Here is a 20,524-nt window from a genome sequence, read left to right on the forward strand (position 1 = left end):
TAAAGGAACAAGTTTACCATGATTTACTTTATTACTTAACAAAAAGATAAAAATCACTTAAAAAGAATCCAGTATCGTCTTTACACAAGACAGTCTGAAAGTGCTGCAGGACAGATTCGTACAAAGTGACAAAAAGTGTTTTTCTAGGGAGTCAGAAAAGCAGTCATAAAAGAGATGACTAAAATGTTCCCACTGGAGAGGAGAAGAAAGGTGTTCTGGGGAAAAGAGCAGTGCGTGCAAAGGCAGAGAAGCATGGCAGAATATTTAATTTTTAGAGAATTGCAATTACTTTGGAGTATCTAGTTCTTAAAGTGGCTCTTAATTTTGCTTTTACTTAAATAAATCCATTTTTTAAACTTCTGATGTTATAGTTTGATGTTTGATGTTTCTAACCTATTCTTTATGACCCAGTTGAGGTCAGTCTTATCTCCTTTATCAAGTTATCTATTTTTCTCCCATGGATTTTTTTTTAATTTAAGAGATTATTTTTATAGCAGTCTTAGTTTTATAGAACAAATGCCTAGAAAGTACAGAGAGTTTCCATATGCCCGACCCCATCCCCCAGTTTCTCCTATTAATAACATCTTGCATTCATGTGGTACGTTTGTTATAGCTGATGAAACTAATATATTATTAACTAAAGTCTATATTTTACATTAGAGTTCACTGTGTGTGTGGTACAGTTTTATGGGTTTTGACAAACACCTAATGTCATGTGTCCACCATTGCAGTATCTTACGGAGTACTTTCACCACCCTTATATAGTGCTCTACCTATTCCTCCTTCCCCTCCATCCCCTGAACCCCTGGCAGCCAGTGATCTCTCTACTGTCTCCATAGATTTGCCTTTTCCAGAAAGTCATATATTTGGAATCTTACAGTATGTAGCTTGTTCAAACTGGCTTATTTTACTTAGCAATATATCTTGTGATGAAAGAGATTTAGAGATTAAACCTTTTTTGGGTATATATCATTTAGAGCCCTGTGACAACCACAGATGCAGGTGGGAGTTAGTAGTAGTAGCTGTGCACTTACACACCTCTAGGGGGCATGATTCACATGAACTCTGATTTGAACAGTGCTCTATGAAGCTGTGCAACACAACAGCCCTATCCAAATGATAAAGAGGTCTTTGATGATTATTTACTTTCTTTCCATATGCAGTCTCTTATTTTCCTCCTGATAAGATTATAGGTGTTGTTAGTACACTGTCAGCTTATTTCGATTTCTTACCCACGCCAATGGAATGATTTTCCAGTTATAAGAATCTGAAAATGCTTTTTTTTTTTCATTTTATTTTAGTTAAGATTGGAGGAAACAAAACTCTTATCCCAGGTTCTGTGCTCCAAGTATAAATATGTTAGATGTTTATAATTACCTGAATTTCATTTAGGCAATTTCACCTTGCAGGGCTGTCAACTTACTACTTCTGAATTGGCAGTCTGATTAATCTCTTCTGCTTTTAAAGCTCTCGTGACCGCTCCATGAGCTACCAGATTCAATAGAGCCCCTCACCCTACTGGTACCCACTTACCTTTCCAGCCCTTTCTCACACTGCTTCAACTCGACTCTCTAAAAGGTGGCTCCCAAACTTTGGTGTGCACCGCTGTCAACTGCAGGCCTTGTTAAAACACAGATTTCTGGGTCCCACTCCCAGAGTTTCTGATTCAGGAGGTCTGGGTGAGGCCTTGGAGCTCGCACTTTAAATTAGTTCCCAGATGATATTGCCGATAGTGGTAAGGGAACTCCATTTTGATGACTGCTGCTCTAGTCTGTAACTCAGCTGCCTGTTCTTCCCTTTCATGTGTCCTTTAATCTTCAAAGTGAAATTCTCTCCTCTGACTTTCTTCTTCTCACACTCTCTCTGCCTGTGGACATTATGCTCATCCTTCAGGTCTCCTTCCTCTACTCATATTTTTGTGGTGTGTAATTTATAAAGCATTCCTCAAATCCTCATCCAAACCCTCCAGCCTGCTACCCTGTAATCCAAGCCAGCCTCTTCTCTCACCCATACTTCTACAAATAGCCTACTTACTGGGCTTTCTATAAAGGTAGAAAGTGGGTCTGTGGTTGCCTGGGTCTGAGGGGCTTGAGGAGAAGTGGGAATGAGTGCTGATGACATGGGCTTTCTTTTTGGAATGATGAAAATGTTCTGAAATTGCAGTGATCGTTATGCAGCTAAACTCTGAGTATACTAAAAACCACTGAATTTCACACTTTAGTGAGTTGGTCATATGGCACATGAATTAAATCTCTGTAAAGCTGTTATTAAAAAAAAAAAGTCACGATCTCCACAATCTCAGGTTTAAAGACATCTCTTTGACTAACATTAGGTGAAAGTAAAATTAAAGAAACAAAAGGAAATGACAAAAGCTGCCCTTTAGTGCTTTGAACAATCATTAGTAGTAGGTCTTTAGCCCTCACTGTTCACATTGATCTCAATGACCCAGACATATCCGTACTTTTTTTGACCTGAACGTATGCGTGCATTTCTCTCAGGTATCTAATTCAAAGACTAACTGATATGAAAGCACTCTTTTAGACCTTTCCTACTACTTTCCTTTTTATAATCAAGTCCATAAACAGGCCCAAGGGATAGTATTTAATTACAGTGTCTACCCATTGCTGACTTTTGGTTCTCTTATATCATTCTAGATTACACAGAACTCAGGTTATGGTGGAAAGAATCTACTCGATGAAAAATGCTGTTAAATTAAGTAAATGCAAAAAATATATACTTCATAAAAATGTTTAGGGTCTACAGAAAAGGAAACTATCAACAAGCGTCTTTCCAAGCCTGAATATTATGTTTTGAATGAGTATTATATGATATTTATCTACTGAGTATATTTTATAAATATTCTTCTTGGTAAACATATTCATAGATCTTCAAGTTTATAAAACATACCGTCATTGAAATTCCATATATTATCACAGTCAGAAGTGGCTTTCTATAAATAGTAAAAATATGTATGAAGACTTTGAGATTAAAAGAAGAATAAGAAAAAAAACCCTTAGAGTGTCATCTCAGAACGTGGGGTGAACTGCAACCCTTTGACATGAGGGGGAAATGGGCCTCAGACAGTGCTACAAAACTGTCAGTGTCATTGTTGGCCTGAGATCACTAAGAGAAAATTATTGATGGACATCATGGGAAGTCTAATCAGTTTAAGTTTATATAGATGAATATACATAATAAAGATTTTAGAGAACAAAAATTTCTAAAGAAAAATTTAAATGTCAAAAGAAAAATAGCGGACTATGAGAACTATTATCTCAACATATGATGACTGTATCCTGATCCCTTAGAGTGTGGGGACAAATGTTAAGTTTAATTTACTTTTATATCCAAATGATTAGAAATTAACATTTAGTCATATTTGAAATACAGATGGATTATTTGTATGATTTTAATTAATATATGCACCTGAGTATTAGAGCTGTATGGTCAAAGAAACTACTTGAGAGACTAAGAAGTCTACAGTGTGTATCGTAAGCTGGCGGTCGGTAAATGGAGCTGGGTATCAGAAACGAGGCTCTTTTGGTTGTCTTGGTGACTTAAAAAATCTGTTTTCCAACATTTAAGGATCAAATTATTACACATAAAAATCTAGATTTCCAGTTGATCTTGGGAAGTGAGAGGACCCAGGAACACTGAATTGAGATTCCTGGGTGACAACAGCTCCTGAGTGACCACTGGCTTTCTCCTTTAGACAAAATGACTAAATCGCTGTATTGACCAAATCACTGCTCTTTTTCACTGTATTCTGCCTGGCTGCTTTCACTACTCTGTGTTATCTACCTGGCTCTGGGATGTTCTTAAATTTGTGATGATATTTGGCTGAGTCATCAACAGCTCCCTCCTTCGGTCAAAATGACTCAATCTCTGTATTGACCAAATCTTTGCCATTCTTTACTATATTCTGCCTGGATGGTTTCAGTACTCTCTCTGCCTGGCTCTGACACATGTTAAAATTTATAGCATAAACCATTTCTGACCAAACCCAAAAGGAAAAAACCATAGCCCTTGTAAGTGTGAGGCAAAGACCAGACAGCTGTTAACACACCCATTTACTTGCTTTTTCTGAGCACAGCAGCTAAACTACATTTTCCAGTGTCTTTGGAGTTGACTTTGCTATGTCATTAAGTTTTATCTAACGGAAGAGGGGTGTGACCAACTTTTCTTTTTCTTCCTGCATCCAGTGGCTAGATATCAACAACCTGAGTAATCTTGGAAGCTACTCGTGCAAAAGTGCCAAGACTCCATCAACCTGGGTTCTTGTATAAATGCCAGGTGCCAAATTCCCCTCCCCACTCCCCATAAGAAATAGGATTCTAAGTTAACATTCTCTTAAGTCATTGATATTTGAAGAGTTACCTTAATTAATCCAAGATCTAGTTATTTCTTCGTCCTATGTACTTCTTTTCAGGAAACCCAATCATGAATCTTGAGGAAAGAAAAAAAGAGGAGGAAGATGAAGGAATATCCTTCTCCTCTCTTCTAAAGCTGTTCTATTTTTTCCTCTCACTTAATTGGCATTTCTTTGATGGCTTCTTAATCCTTACTCCATATTATGTCCTTGAGGTGATGTATAAATCAGAATGCTTTTAGCTCAAATATCAAGAAATCTAGTTTAAGCTGGCTTGAACAGTAAAAGAAAGTTTTTGGCTCCCATGATTGAAACAGTCCTGAAGATGGGCAGGCATTAGGTACCATTGGGTTTGTTTCCCTGTAGCCTTTTAACTTCTGCCATTTTCTGATTGGTCTTCTTTATGGTATCATAATGGCTGGAGCAATCCCTACCTCACATCTACACACCACACCCTCTGGAAAAGGGTTATAATTCATTAGATGCGAAGTCCTGAATTTCTCTCTCTTTGGGCCATTGAATCATGTGTCTGCCCTGAACCAATATAATGTCAGTGGCTCAGGAATGCCTTGTGCTTGGGTATTCATCCCTGAACTAACGCTTTGGCAGGAGAGATGGACTTGTGCCTGTTGCATAGTGCCAGCTTGGGAGCTAATCAGTCTCACTCAAATGACATGGCTGCTACTCAGTGGGTAGAGGAAGAAGCCAGAATCCAAGTCAGAATCCAGTGATACATAAAACTGATTCCTGGTGCCATGGCAACCTAGCTCTTAGCTAGAATGCTTTAATATTTCCCCAGTGCTTTATATTTTTCTAAGATTTTATCATGATATATATTATTATATATGAATCCACTAATAATTCTTGGGGCTATGTAATGCATATTTTGTTATGTTTACTTCACAGATAAATTTTAGGCTGAAAGTTGTGAGAGAATTTGCCCCAGATCACAGACTAGTTAGTGGCAGAACTAGAATTCACTTCTCTTAATGTTTGGCAGAGTGTTTAGTCTACCTCACTTCTTCTCTCCCTCTCTCTCTTTGAAAACATATTAGCTAAAGATTGTGTTGTAATTGGGTGTCTGGTTCAGAAAATTAAACTGCTACTGCTGTAATAGCCCCTATAAAGCACCATGGTGGCTGCTCTTAGTTCTAAATTGCTTAATCTTTGTGAGTTCAGGTGGCCAAATACACCTTCAATTAGGCATCTTACCCATGGACGCAAAGCCCCACTGAAGCACAAGGAGCAACTCAGCCTCTGTTACGATCACATCCTAGGGTTCAAGGTAAATACACAATTACAGTTAAGAAAGAAAACAGGCTGTCATTCTTTGATGCTCTTCTGAGAAGTCAGTGCACTGCACATTAAAGGGAGTGATAGTCTGGCTGAATATAAGCATGAGACATTGATTAGAGTATTATTGCCTTACAAGTTCATTGCAGTTGAACAGCAAAAGCATATAATTACTCTGCGTAGAATGCGGTGCACAGCAAGTGGAGAAGTACATTTCCAGGCCCATATATTTAAATTATGAAGGCAGATCTCATTTTCACCTAAAGAGAGGCATCATGATTCGGTTATTTAATCATTTTTCAGCAGAGATAAGGATTCACCAGAATAAGAGAGAGAAATGCTTTCATTAAGAGTCACATTACCATATTCAGTGTAGAAACTGTTGAACCAGAGAGATATTTTTGGAAAATTGAATCCACTTCAAGTCATACTGAACAGAAAAATAGCAAAAGAAGAGGTGCGTGCTCCAGCTAGTTGAAATAAGAGTTCAAAAGAAAATAAAAATGACAGGAACTTGGAGGTAAAGGTTACAGTTAAACAAAGCCATAGGACTCAAAATTGGTAATAACTCACTCACAAGTGACTTGATCGCTCAGTAGCAAGAGTATTTTAAGAACGATGCCTGAACAGGGAGTTATAAAACCTGATTTCTTTTCCCACATCCACTGAAGATTTCTTATGACAGCAAGTCACTCAACTTCCTATCTGTCCAACTTTCCCATAAAATGGGGCCATAGAAACATATTGATGCTGGTCTTTGTGGTTTTCACAATAATTACACTCTTATTTTAAAGCAAATGTGCCTTTCCATATGTTCGCCAAATGCATGACCATATGCAGCGGATGCTATGAGGATAAACTTTATTATTTATTTTATTATTTTTAAAAAGATGTTGATTTTTAAAACCTACTGAATCCTCAGGGTTTTTTAGCAGCCTGTAACATTTTTATTATCTTTTCACACTTGAAAAGGTCAATTCCACCTTATAGTTATAGATCTTTCAGATAGGAAAGAAAATAAAGGGTGAACTATAAACTCTGTTATTTTCCTTAAAATGCTTATTCACCCCTTGCCTCAGTTAGGGTCCTTTGGTTGTGAGTAACAGAACTGGATTCTGGTTAATTTAGGCAGAAAAGGAATGTATTAGAAGTATGAAGGGCAGCTCACAGAATCCAAAGAAGGCTAGAGACACTGAGTGGAAACAGGAGCCTTCATGGCCCCAAGGATGTGAGTCTCAGACCCTAACTGATAGCATTTCCAGGCATGAGTGTTGTGATGAAAGACCTTCTGTGGGTTTTCCATCTTTGTACAACTTCCCAAAGACTCAGATTCCAGAAGATCAATTCTCTGGCTTAATTTGGGTTGGCCTTTAGCAGAAGGGAGGACAAGGGCTCTTGAATGGAAATCTCACCAAAAAAGCAATGGATGTATGTAAGAGTGGGATTGCAGTTTTCCACAAGGAGGCGTGAGTGTTGGTTTGCCCCAAAATTTGTGTCCCTGGGGTCCATTTTCTGATTTCATTTCATACAGTTAACTTTTAAGTGTGCAGTGGTGATGTTAGTTTATTCATATGTTTGTCATTAATTGGGTGAGAGAACATATTTCTCATTGGAGACTGTTTGCTCAGATTTGCTAAGACAATCTGAGTAGTTGCCTTAAACGAAACAAATATGCTAAAAGTTGTGGCCACACTGCCTTTTGTGTGAGGACATAATGGTTAGGGAAAAGAACTACACTGCTATTGTGTCAAACAGTAGGAACAAAACACTACCTTTTGCTGTTCTATTAATAAATGCCTTGCAGTGGAACACATTATTTCAAATATACATTGTGATGAACTGATTGCATGCCATTTCTTTGAACTTGAACTGTGAGGCAGGGGCTGTGAAAGGTGTGCTCTCTTGTGACTCCCACACGGGTAAACAGAGTTGGCTGTTACTGGCTGTCTGGCCATCAATTCTTATCAAATTCCCATAAAGACAAAATACCTTAAAACAATAGGCTTGCATCAGGCTGTCATTTAAGAATGGAAGCATGTACCTGCCTCCTAATTTCTGCATGGTGGGTCAGAACCACTGCTGGCAATTTAAAATGTTTTAAAAAATAGTAGGGCAGCCCCCAGATCAATCCATCAATCAGTCAGTCCCCAGAATTTACATTGTATTCCTCAACAATTGCTGTCTAGAGTGCTTTACAAAACGGGATAAACTCCGTGAAGACCAAACCCCTCGTCAACCCTTTTATGCACATGAATCTTTATTCTAGTGGGAATCAGTCTCATTTCAGAGAAAGACATTATGAGAACTTGTCACCTCCAGCATTCTCTCATCATAGTGTTTTTTTCTTTTTAGAGATTATAGAAAAGTAAGCAAAATAGTACAGTTTAAAATAATCCTCCAGAATAAGAAGTCAGACCCTTTTTCTGCTCTTCCTCCTCTTTTTCTTCCCTTTCCTCATCTTCATCGGTTGCTCCTTACCTTTCTACCTCTGCCTCTTAGTGTTCCTGGTGGAAGACATCCTCAGTGCCATAAAGAACTAGGTTTCGGGAGGAGGGTAAATCTCAGTGGTAGAGCGCATGCTTAGCGTGCACGAGGTCCTGGCTTCAATCCCCAGTACCTCCATTAAAAAAGTAATAATAAAAATTAAAAAAAAAACAACTAGGTTTTACTGTCTAACCTTCAGAATCTATTAAAAGACTCTTCTAGGCTCAGCTACAAATTAATAGGGGGAAGTTTTCCCTGAGGTCCTAACCCGGTTAATTTTGTCAGTCTGCTTACTGAGTGGGTATTCTTTCTCTCTCTAGTTCTAACATCTGGAACTCGGCTGAGAAAATGACTTTCCCATGTAGAAGTGAACAGCTCGTAAATCAGTTGTGTACTAAGCAGCACCCGTGGGACATCAGTAGTTTAGCTGGAATCCTTGGTCCTTTTGCAGCTAGGCAGAGAGTGTCTGTCTTTTTTGCCAAGACTGGTTAGCAAACTATGACGCAAATCTAGCCTGCCTCTTGCTTTTGTGTATGGTTTTATTGGGAAACAGCCACACCAATCTGTTTACATATTGTCAATGGCTACTTTTGCCCTCTACCAGCAGAGTTGAGTCATTACAACAAGGACCACTTGGCCCATAAGCCTGAAAATGCTTACTATCTGGCCTTTTCCAGAAAAAAGCTTGCCAACCTTCAGCCTAGAACTTTGCTAAGTAATATGTAAGAAAGGGGAAAGAGTGCCTCCTTTGCCTTAAGGAGCGTGTCATCTTTCTAGACTGGGAAGTTGATCACAGAGGAGATATTTATTTTAGTTAATGATATAAGATAGAATTGAACAAATGTCAAGTTTGCACAGCATTGATTGCATATATATAAATAATTCAGAGAAGAGAGATTTGACTGGGGCCATTGCAGAACGCTGTTTGATGGAAATGGACTTTGTAGAGTGGGCAAGATGTGAATTGGAAAATATCAGAGCTGGAAGGCAGCTTTGACAATGTCTGATGCAGGGGTTCCCAGACACTGGCCATGGGCCAGTGTCAGCTTGTGATGAATTTTTTTTCCCTAATTACCAACAAAAAGAAAAAAAAAAATCACAACAAGCTGGTTGAGGGTTTTAAAGTAGAGCTTCATAAAGCTAAATTTATTCAATGTAAGAATTTTCTCCTTCCAACATTTGTGTTGAGATTTCACTTCTCTTAGAAATGACATTAAGAGTTGAGGGTGTTTGCTATTGCTGCAATATTCATACTCTTAGTTGGCAGAATAAAATTTGACAAAACTTGGTGTTTGCTCCTTCATTATTTTTTAATATTGATTGTGCTGTGAAATCCAGGAGACTTGGAATTACAGACCAGAGCAGAGGCTAGTCAATGTTTCAATATCTTCTTTGTCAGCCTTGCCAAATGGCTGGTAATAGAATCAATGAGAAGAGGAGGCTCTGCAGGCAGCAGGAAGAGGAGTAAGCTTCAGGTGAAGAGGAATTTCGTTGCTGTCCTCCTAACTCAGGGCCGTCACTCTGCATTTGACTTTTGTGCCCAAAATTCTTAGGGCTCCACCACTCTCAATTCCACTAAGTATTGCTGGGCAGCGCCTACCAGGGGTTTTCTTAGGTTCGAATGAATATTCCAACTCAAGAGCTACCAAGGCCACAGTCCACTAAAAAGGCTGGAATTCAGAATCCAAAACTCCCAGGAGGGCAGCAGCAGGCATTCTTCTCCTGTGGAAATCTGGAAATCCTTGTAGTGTCCATGGGACAGGTCTCATGGTTATCAGAGCGTGTTTCTTGAGATGATAGCTCGAGTGCAAGGAAGCTACATTAGGCAGGTGTGTGAGCACCCTGGGCCCACCAGAATCAGTATCTTTTGTAATAGCAGCATAGGCAGAGTTTCCGAGGTCCACACAAGGGCCATGCCCAGATATGAGTACTTACCCCTCTCAGGACAGTTCATAGCTATGACTTCCCATCAGGTAGATGCACTTCTCCCAGTCTATATGTTATCTTCCCTTGTGGAGTCATTTTATCATTTACAACATTGCCTAGCAACAGTTGACATATTACCCTTATCTGATTATCAGGGGAACAGAACTAGAGAATTAATTGAAAGGTTAAGTTCTTATGCAGAAGGGGAAGGGCTCTAATAACCCTTTGTCCAGAGTTGTCTTCTAAGCCTTAGAATGGCAGGTTACCAGGAGCATCTGGTGCTCTAAAGTTACCAAAGAAACTGAATGACAAGGTGTCCCACTCAGACAAAAAGGGAATATTGACTCGTTCAAGTAAGATCTAAGTTTCTGAGTCGCTGTAATATTGTGAATAAAAAGCTATTTGAATAACCAGCACCCTCTTATTCTTAACACATCTACCTATATGTCTCCTCTTCCTGGATGCCCTCCCTGACTACCCTAATTGTAAAGCATCCTTCTCAGCTATTCTCCATCACAGCACCTATTTCATTTCCTTCTATACACCTGCCACTGAGTGCTGATTTTAAAGGGTCCTTTTTATTTCCCTTTGGGGTATCTTCTTCAGTAACACGTTAGGCATATTCCCTAGGGCATCTCATTTCATATCTGAAACATTGCATTTACTTAAAACTCGTGTTCATCTCATGAAGGGATGGATAAATGCAGCAAATAAAGTGCTCAAAGCTGTGAGTCCTCACTGATCCAAGGTGCACTTTACAGTTTATATTCTGAACATTTCTCTCACTTTTCTGGAAGAACAAAGGTTGAGATTCCTGTGGTTTGATCTCTTTCCCCTAAAGCTTAGACCTAGACCTCTCATTATATCTGCCCCAGCATTCTGAGAAAAAGTCCCTGGGAAGTCTTCCTGACCACTTTCTAAGCAGCTGCAGGTTTCATTTTAATGTCCTTTCAAATGCAGAAGGAACACAGTTCAGCTTCTTGTGGCATTCCTTTGGGAGTAGTCAACTACGATTCTCATTAGCATCAGAGGAGGTTAAGCATGATGAGTTTGGCACAGAGACCAGGGACAGCTTCTTTATTTCCCTACAGATGACTTTGATAAGCCCCAGCCTCAAATTTAGCTAAACTAGAAATGGAAGGGAGAGGTTATTTCCCCTGTGATCCAGGGGAAAACTAGTTCTTCAAAAAGATCTAAAAATTAAGGGTCTGCTTAAAAAGACTAACAATATAAGAAAAGGAAGATATGTTTTCCTAAAGGAGGCTTTTGAATATAACCTACCTTTTCAAGCAAATTCATAAAAGGGAGGAATTCTGAGAAAACATTAAAGAAAAATTCCCCTCTTGTAGATTCCTTATGCTAATGATATCATAGCAGTAGACTCTTTGATGATGTTCTTTTGCTAATAAATTTTTAAGCTGGAAAGAGAAATTGGCTTCCCAAAATGAGCACCAACTCTGGGTTTCTTGGTCAAGATCCTGATATGATTCATTGAAAACATACACTGGAGCCACTGAGGGCTGTGTTAGGCATGAATAGTGTGTCCAGGGATCCACTGTCTAGCCAAGATGCCTGAAGGTTTCGATTCTTCCAGAACAGGACTAATCTGTGCGGAGGGCTTGAATTTTGAAACACTGTGTTGAAGTCTTAGATATCCATGTACAGTCAGTTTTAGCTCAAAGTTAATAGGTAGAGACTTCTTTCAAGTTGATTTAACATTTCTTACTCTGCCTGCCTTTATTTACACTGGGAACAAAAACAGAGTAGGAGGAAAGAAGAGGATCCAATACCTTGGATTTCTGGGTGGGTTCTTGGTTTGCTTGTGAATACTGAAAGATGGAGTTTATTGCAGGTGATAGGTGTTCTAAGTGGCTTTCTGAGCTCAAAAGCAGATGGCCCAGTATTGGGGGTACTGAGAGCTTCTCACCAAAGTCCAAAGTGGGAGATGTCCCAGAAACTGTGCCTTCTTACGGTAGTTTATCCAAAGGTTTATCTGTTCAGTTGGGTCTATGACCAAAATGGTGTGGTGTCCTTTTGAGATAAAACATCATCAGTCATCCAAGTATCCCATCATCTCTAAGTATGACATCTTTTTATTGTCGTATTTTAATAGAAAATGAGTAGAGATCAAGAGAGGACCAAGTAGACTTCAGTGTGGTTCTTTTAGTAATTGATTCTCCATGCCATCTTAGAAAATAACGTGAAATAGGACAGGCCGCAGCAAAACTTTTCAAAAAGTGATGCAACTTGCAGAACTATGCAAATTAAAACCACAATGAAATACCTATCAGATTGGCTAAAAGAATGATTATATTCAGGGTCAGAGTGTGAAAAAGAAAATACTGTCTTACATATATAGCAGGACTGACATACAATTGATGTAGAATTATAAACTGGTTTAATCCAGCAATTTTCCTTCTAGGAATTGAACTTAAGGAAATAATTATAAATATGGGCAAAGATGTATGTATGTTCACAGAGGTTCACCTAAGTGTCATTTATTGAAAAAAGATAAATGGAAGCAAAGTAAGAGGCCGAAAAGCTGATTGGTAAAATATGTTACCTGAAAACAAAAGAATACTATGAAGCCATTCATTAAGTAGTTTTAATAAAGAACTCATTCAACAAATATTTATTGGGCTCCTCTCCTGTTACATACCATGTGCCATCCTGGACCCTGGAGATTCAAGGGAACAAATAAAAATCTCTTGTGTTTGCAAAACCGTAATATAGTGAGACAGAAGATCAATAGACAAGACAAATAACTAAAATAAATATGTTAAATAATAAAGTGCTTAGGGGAAAAGTGAGACAGGAAAGGAGAAAAAGCATCAGGTGGATGTGAGACAGTGAGCTCCTAGAAGACAGGAGCTGTGATTTAGTCCTCAGTGTATCAGCAGTGTCTAGCACAGTGCCTGGCATAGAGTAGCCAATTGTAAACCGTCTGTTAAATATATATGAGTGGCCTTCAGACGGGAGGATAGCTGTATATGAGGACCTCAAGAGTGTGGTTTAAGAGAGAATCCAGAGTTAGCATCGTTGCCTGGAGCCTCATTTGAGTAAAAGATGAAGCTTGAAGAGTGGTTAAGAGTGAAATGGCAAAATTTGGATTTTATTCTGAAAGCAGGGAGGAGCATTGACAGATTTCAGACGTGTGAATAGCTTGATCTTTTTGGTGTTCAAGAAGGATCAGTTTGGGAGCAGCAATTGGGGGTGGGAGGGAGAGGGTAAGACTAGACGTAGGACAGCCAGTTGGGAGGTGTTAATTGTGTCATACTGCTGCCAAGCACACCACACCCCCATGCCCTGAGATCGCTGCAGACAGTCCCCATACATGCTAATGCCTTCCTGTGTGTCTCTCTGTTGAGAGCACACACTGGGCCACGTGGGTGATTAGATAAATACCTCAGCATCCTTGCACCTCCGGAAGACATTTCAGTAGCATATTCCATGAAGTATCTCAAGGACTCACCAGTAGATTCATCCCAGTTGCCTATGGTAGTGGTCTTCTAACATATTCTTTAAGGTCCTCACCCTTCCTTGTCTCACTTTCCCATTCCCGCTCAGCATTTCTTGGGGTTACCTTCAAATACACAACTGGAACCAAAAAAAAGAAAGTATGGAAGGGGGTGTACTGTAATTTTAGATAAGATGGCCCATGAAAGTCACAATGAGAGAGAGGCAGGTATGAAATCCAGCTGGAAACAAAGGAGCCAGATCTGTGGTGCCTGGAAGGAAAACACATGCAGAAGAAACAATTACAGGCTAAGCTCCGAGACAGGAGGATACCTGGTATGTTCCCTGGACAGCAGTCAGTGTAGCTGAGGCAGAGTGAGTAAGATACGAGGTCAGAAAAAAAAAATACTGAGGATGTTTGGGGAGACATATTAAATTTTGTCTCCTACTCTGAGTGTAATGTGAAGCTATTGTCACTGGAATATTTGAAGCAAAGAGCAGCCTGTCTGACATAGGTTTAAGTGCTATCTCTTGAGATATAATCTGAAAGGAGAAAGAGCAGAAGCTGGGAGACCATTTGGGAGATTCCCCATAATCCATGACAGATGATGGTACTTTGAATAATCATGATAGCAATGGGGGTGGTGAGAAATCATTAAAAACCACATTGTAGGAGAATTATTATCATGATAACATGATAATTATTTAAAAGCAAGCAAAAAAATAATAATTACGAAGTTTTGTCATGATTTTGTAGACCTGGAAAAAAATTCTTTAAAGGGCATATTCCAAAATAATCACACTGATTATCTTGGGTGGGTGGTGCATGCTTAAACTTTTCAAGTTTTCTGCATAATTTTTCTAATCAAGGGGAGAGGAAGTGTCATGACTTAGAATCTCAAGAATCAAAGGGCCAAATCACTGAATTCTTACCAGAACCGACTTGGATATGTCTGTGGGATTTTGCATTTTTATAGATCTCTGCTTCATTTCCTTTTAGAGAATAGCTTTCTGTTCCTTCTTTTCTTTCTCTTCCTCTATGTTCCACTGAGAACACAGAGGAAAATATATTACGATTGGTTTTTCAGAAGATATTTTCATGGGTTAAGGACTTAGACTCTTCCTGTCAAGGCCATGTTGTTTAAGTGCTGGCTAAACAAGATGAATGCTTTGCTATGTTGGTACATTCTCTCGATGACACAAGTAAAGACACTGACTTTTGGTTTTACACCAAAAAGGATCTGCTATTTCCTACCTCATTCTTCCTACCTGGGTCAAGAGGGACCATTTTGATGGTTTGTGGTGTCTAAGAATATAGCACTTAAACTGTGGACTGAATGCTTCCTATTAAATTGTGCAATCCTCTTGTTATTCAAGAATAACTGAGTGTGTTTATCACCAGATGTGTTTTTCATTGATGCTTCTGGGGCTCCAAGCTTGTTAGACACACTTTCCTTTCAATCTTGTTAAGAAACTTAACTATTCCATTTTCATTTTATTTCCTCTTTGCTTAGTGACTAGACAGCATATAAGAAAACATTTTTACAAAAAGCAAGTCAACAGAATAAACTTACTGAATTGTAAAGATACAAAAATGTTGTGAAAATCCTTATCTTTTATCAATGCAATTCTGAGAGAAGATGGTTAGATTGGCTTAGGGAGCTAGTTCACACAGGTGATTAAATCAAGCTTAAAGATGCAATTCAACAGAGTTTCTGGGCATCCTGACATTTATACAAGAACATTTTTCTGATAAGAGTTTAACTAGTTAAACCAATGGAAAGAAAATCATGTTTAGTTATTGTTAAAGTAAAGAACATGTACTTTGGCGTTGTTTATTCAAGGACATTTTCCCCGGTTTAGTCATAGAGCAGTAATACCATTAGAAATAGCAGTGATAATGGTGCTCATAATAGTAGAGTGATCATGTGTAAGATGTGTGCTGAGCAGCTGACTTATATTATCTCATGTTGTCTTCACAAAAGTCTATGGGGAAGTATTATTATTATATTACAAATACAGAAGTGAAAACTTAACGAAGTTAGAGAAACTAAAGCCTAAAGTGTATTTGCTCTTATGATTTGCCATTTAGAGACTGAGGCGTTCAGATGAGCATTCATGGTAGGATATTTACTTGAAATTATTTAAAGGTTATCTTGACATTTTGAATTTCTCTTGCTCATTGAGCTCAGCAAGATGACTTGAGAAGTACCGGAAACCATATTTCTTCTTTTTTGTCAAAGCTGATTTATGGATATAATAATTCTGACATTCTGTAAACCTGCTTATCTGGATATGATTTCCTGATCAGGCAGCCAGAGAACCAAATTCTAGTCCAGATCTTGGTTGTTTCTAGTTCTCTATTACTGAACAAGTCTCTTAATGTTTGGGGGCTCAAATTCCCTAAACTGGGGTCTGAGAAGAAAGACCAGGTTATTCCTAGGGTCTTTTCTAGTCATAACATTTAGGAATGGCATTACTGTCCCCAGGATATGAATCTGAGTAGGCTCATCAATGAGGAACCGTAGGTTTCCCCACAAAGAAGCTAGATCCATCACAACACATGGGACAAGGCCAGGCCGAGGAGCTAGCCAAGTCAATAACTATATTTGCTCAATGAAAGAGGAAAGAATATCTAGGAGGGAATTTTGCCTTCATTTGTGATCAGCTTCATTCCCAAATACATTAAATTGATCATCCTCTTAGTATTCTTGCAGTGAATAAATTTCTGTTAGACTCTAGAATACCAAATACTGTAGACTTGGTTCATTTCAGTGTTCCATCTTGCTCCTCCAGTGCTTAGATTTGATGCATTTTATGCCCATCATTGTTACAGAACCAAACTTGTATCCACTAGCCTATGTGCAGTAAAGCCAGTCTGCTGACACTGGGTTGTGGTGAAGGTAAGTACAGCATTTATTGCAAGGCCAAGCAAGGAGTACTAGAAGCTAATTCTTAGAAGACCAAATCTCCCTGATGGTGTTTAGGGAAAGGTTTTTAAAGGCATGGTGAGGGAGAGGGTTGCAGGGTACTTGATCAGCTTGTGAACATTCTCCTGATTGGTTGGTGGTAAGGTAACTCGGAGTCAACATCATTAACCTTCTGGTTTCAACCTGTCTGTAGTCTATTTGCTTGTGGTCAGCATGCAGTTAACTTCTTTCTCCTGGTGGGGGTTTCAGTATCTGCAAAACAAACTAAGGATATAACTCAGGGTATTGTATATACACCTTGAGGAGGAACTCAAGGTCTTGGACTTTGTTTAATGGCTAAACTGTTAGTATTTTGTCTTGCTTGACTATTTTCCTTTGTTTCTGCATTTTCTCATTTCTCTGATTAAACTTGCTCTTTGGGACTTGGGGAAGGCCTGGGAGGCTAAAGCTTTATTTTTACAAACAGGAGGCAGGGGACACAGCAGGGTCCTGATCAGTTTCATCATCTGAAGTTCTTGCTGATTCATGTAGTAGAAAATCTGACCCAAATTGACTTAAAAACCAGAAAGACCAAAAAGATCAAATTGACTTAGAGACCAAAGAGACCAAAGAAGCCAACAACTGACCAAGGAGAATGTATTGGCTCATGTAACTAAAAAGTCCCAGAGTAGAACTCACATTATTGGGTTCAGGACTCAAACAAAATAATCTCTTCATATTGTCAAGCCAATTGCATTCTCATTTTCTATGTGGAGACCCATGACAACTCTAAAAATTCTCTTATAAGGGAAAGGAAGCTACAGCATGGCTCCTTAAAACACCACCTATGAAAGTTTCTATGCCTGTTATTGGCTCTGTTGGATTATATGACCTTCCCTGAACCAATCATTGTGGAGATAAGTTTGCAATGTTCCATTTGGTGGGACTGAGCCACTCCTCACTTCAGGTCCTAGGGAAGCTTCAGACAAATCCACCAGATGCACCTTAAATGAGTGTTTCAGAGCAATCACCCAGAAAGAAAGCTAAAAACTAGTGCAGTTAGAAGAAGGGCAAGTGTCAGAGCAAAGAATAGCAGCCGTGTTTGGGTTGAAGGGTTGCTTCCAGAATGTCATTTTCCCTGATAACTGAATAACATCATATTATTTCAGACTAAAAAAGACTTAGAAAGGTAATTTTTCTTCCACCTATCACTGATGAGGGAATGGACTCCCTTAGAGGGTTAAATGATAAAATATTTGGGGCCACATTGCCTTTACCTGATTTTATTAACCCATGTCATTTTTACCATTTTCCATCTTAGACTTTATAGAACAGGCTCAAAGGAATAAAATGTTCTTCTCTCTCTTCGTTGCTCCTTCAAAACCAACATCTGGAGAATTTCACATAAGTAGAATTTAAGCATAAGTATGTACCATTAGTTTTAATTTTTCTCCCTCAAGAGGGCCTTCATGGATATTGGCTTTGTTTTTAACTAGCTAGACCTACCGATCAGTAACCATATCCATCTGCACTTTGTCACTTCATTAGGTCATCACTTTCCTCTAATCTATCGTATTCTATGGCTGACTTTAAGAACAGACTTTAAAGCTATTAAAATGAATGATGAAAAAATAGTGAATAGATATGTCATTCTTAGAGGACATAGAGTTACAAAATAGTTACCACTTCAATCATCCACCTTAGTTTTATCCTCTCAGACTCTCTCTCAGTAATAAAGTCATGTGCTTTAAAAAGTACAAAATAAATCCAACTGAAAGTGAAAAAGATGACACAAGACTCCTTAGTGTTCAAGACCCTTGTATTACTAAAATTAACATGCCATAAAACAGGACTCGGGGTGTGTGCTCCCCCCTCCCGGGAACAGCTCAGAATTCAGAGACTATGAGAGGCACAGACTGGATCTGGAAAGAGAGTGAGAGCTGACCGTGCAGGGCTGTGGCCTTTGGAGACCAGAACTCTTGTGGGCCTCCCATCTCCCAGGGATCGCCGTCAGGAATCAGTGAGAGCCATTCAAGTCTAGGCAGCTTCCCTGGCAACTGAAATTAACCCATGGGGTCTTTTCAGGATTAGGGACATTTTTGGAGCATTGAAATAAAGGCACCACTATGGCAAAACTCTGAAGAGAAACTTAATAATTTTGATTTGGCATACCACATCGAGACAGTCTAAAATCAAGAATATGCTGGGGAGACAGTCTCTCCTCCCCTCCCTTCCCCTCTCCTACTCTCTCCCTTTGCCCCCCTCTCCCACCAGCCCACCACCTTGCCTCTTTTTTCTTTCTCTTCCCTGCCCCTTTCCTTCACTTTTATTAACTATGCTGGAATTACTTGATGGTTTCCAGATTTTTCAAAATTTGGGGACTTTATCTAGACTGTACTAATTTAACATGCTCTTTCTGGGTGAACAGATTCTTTTATCTCATGCTTTCAAAATGATAGTGATCCTGAAAAAAAATGCAAAATTTGGTATATTAATAGTGAAATAAGAAAGCAGCATTTCCTATTTGACTCTTTGCTGCATTTCTCCACAATTTCTCCCCCACAAAAAATGGAGAGTGGAGTACACATGGCTCTTTGTCTGTGCTGGATTTGTGTTGCCCCAAAAAATGTTGCCCAATCTGGGATCCCCTTGGGATTCCTATGGCCTTGCTCAGTGCAACTGCCCGTAGTGTGCTTGGTGAGCAGTGTGTGGTAAGGTGGCTCTTTCTTAGGCCTGGTGGGCTCTCCTGCTGCCCTGCTTTTCAAGTCTACTCCCAAACCTGATGATAAATGGACAGATGAACAGAGGAATGGATGTGAAAAGGAGTTGCAGGGCCCGTGTAACAACTGCTGAGGGGCAAGGGCCTGGACTCTGACAGCCAAGAATTTGAAGCCTTCTGTTTATTAGCTATGTGAGAGTGGCCATGTTGAACTTCTCTGAAATGCAACTTCTTCTCCTGTAATATGGGACATTGAAATATCCATCCTCCTTCTTTCTATAGTTAAAGAAAAAAATAAAGGTCTTCATTTACTAAGAGAATTGCCCCTCACCCCAAGTTCGTCTTGGTCCTAGCTACTGAAAGACTGACTATCTTTTGGCCTTCCAAGCACTAGTGATAGTCATAAGATTAAGTTGTGGCTGGTGGAATTTGAGCAAAAGTAATGGGTGCAGTTCTGAGCCTTGCACCTGAAAATGGTGGGTGTGCACGTCTCACACTTCCTTCTTCTTTCCCATGGCTAGGAATTGATAATAACTGAAAAATCCAATTTGGGACAAGGGATCATGAGAGCAGAGCCATTCTCCCAGCTCCTTTGCACTTACCTTTGTATATGCGCAGAAGGGAATCATCTTCCATCCACAAGCTTTCTTTCTGTTAGTGTTTTTATGGTACCCCTTTTTGCATCCTCTTATTTTTAGCCCATCTGCGTCTTTTATATTTAAGGTTTTCTCTTGAATTACATAGTTGAATTTCTATTTAATCTAGTTGGGCAATCTTTGTCTTTTGTTATATTTAATATAATTAGCAGCGTATTTAGACTTATGTCTACCAACTTATTATTGTTTTCTATTTAACTCAACTGTTTTGTATTCCTAGCTCCTATTTGATATTTTAATGTCAATATTCGTATACATGTATATTTCTCTCCAACTTGAGATCCTCAAGGACAGATATTTTGGTTGATCTTAATAAATTTAGCTAAGCATTTAGTCACTTCAGACACTTTCCTGAGCACTTCATGTGCATTAATTTACTTAATTCACATATCAGTTCTATGAAGTAGACACTATTTTTATCCCCGTTTCACAGAAAAGCAATTAAGACACTCAATGAGAATTTAACTAGCTCAAGGCTATCATAATAGGATGTGATAGAGAACAAAGTAGTTGTTCAATAAACATCTTCTGAATGTGAAAGTAGAGAATGAGCCCCACAGCATGACCCTCTGTGTCCCCTTGGCTGGTAAATCTGTTCCTACTCACCTATTTTTCTGAAGGGATCAATTTGCTTCCAGTGACCGTTAATGGCACTAGATGAACTCAGGAGCTGGGTATGATTGAGGTAAGAAGGGCTTATAAATTTGTCATT

The sequence above is a fragment of the Camelus dromedarius genome, chromosome 17, assembly GCF_036321535.1.
Source record: "Camelus dromedarius isolate mCamDro1 chromosome 17, mCamDro1.pat, whole genome shotgun sequence".
Classification (NCBI taxonomy): Eukaryota; Metazoa; Chordata; class Mammalia; order Artiodactyla; family Camelidae; genus Camelus; species Camelus dromedarius.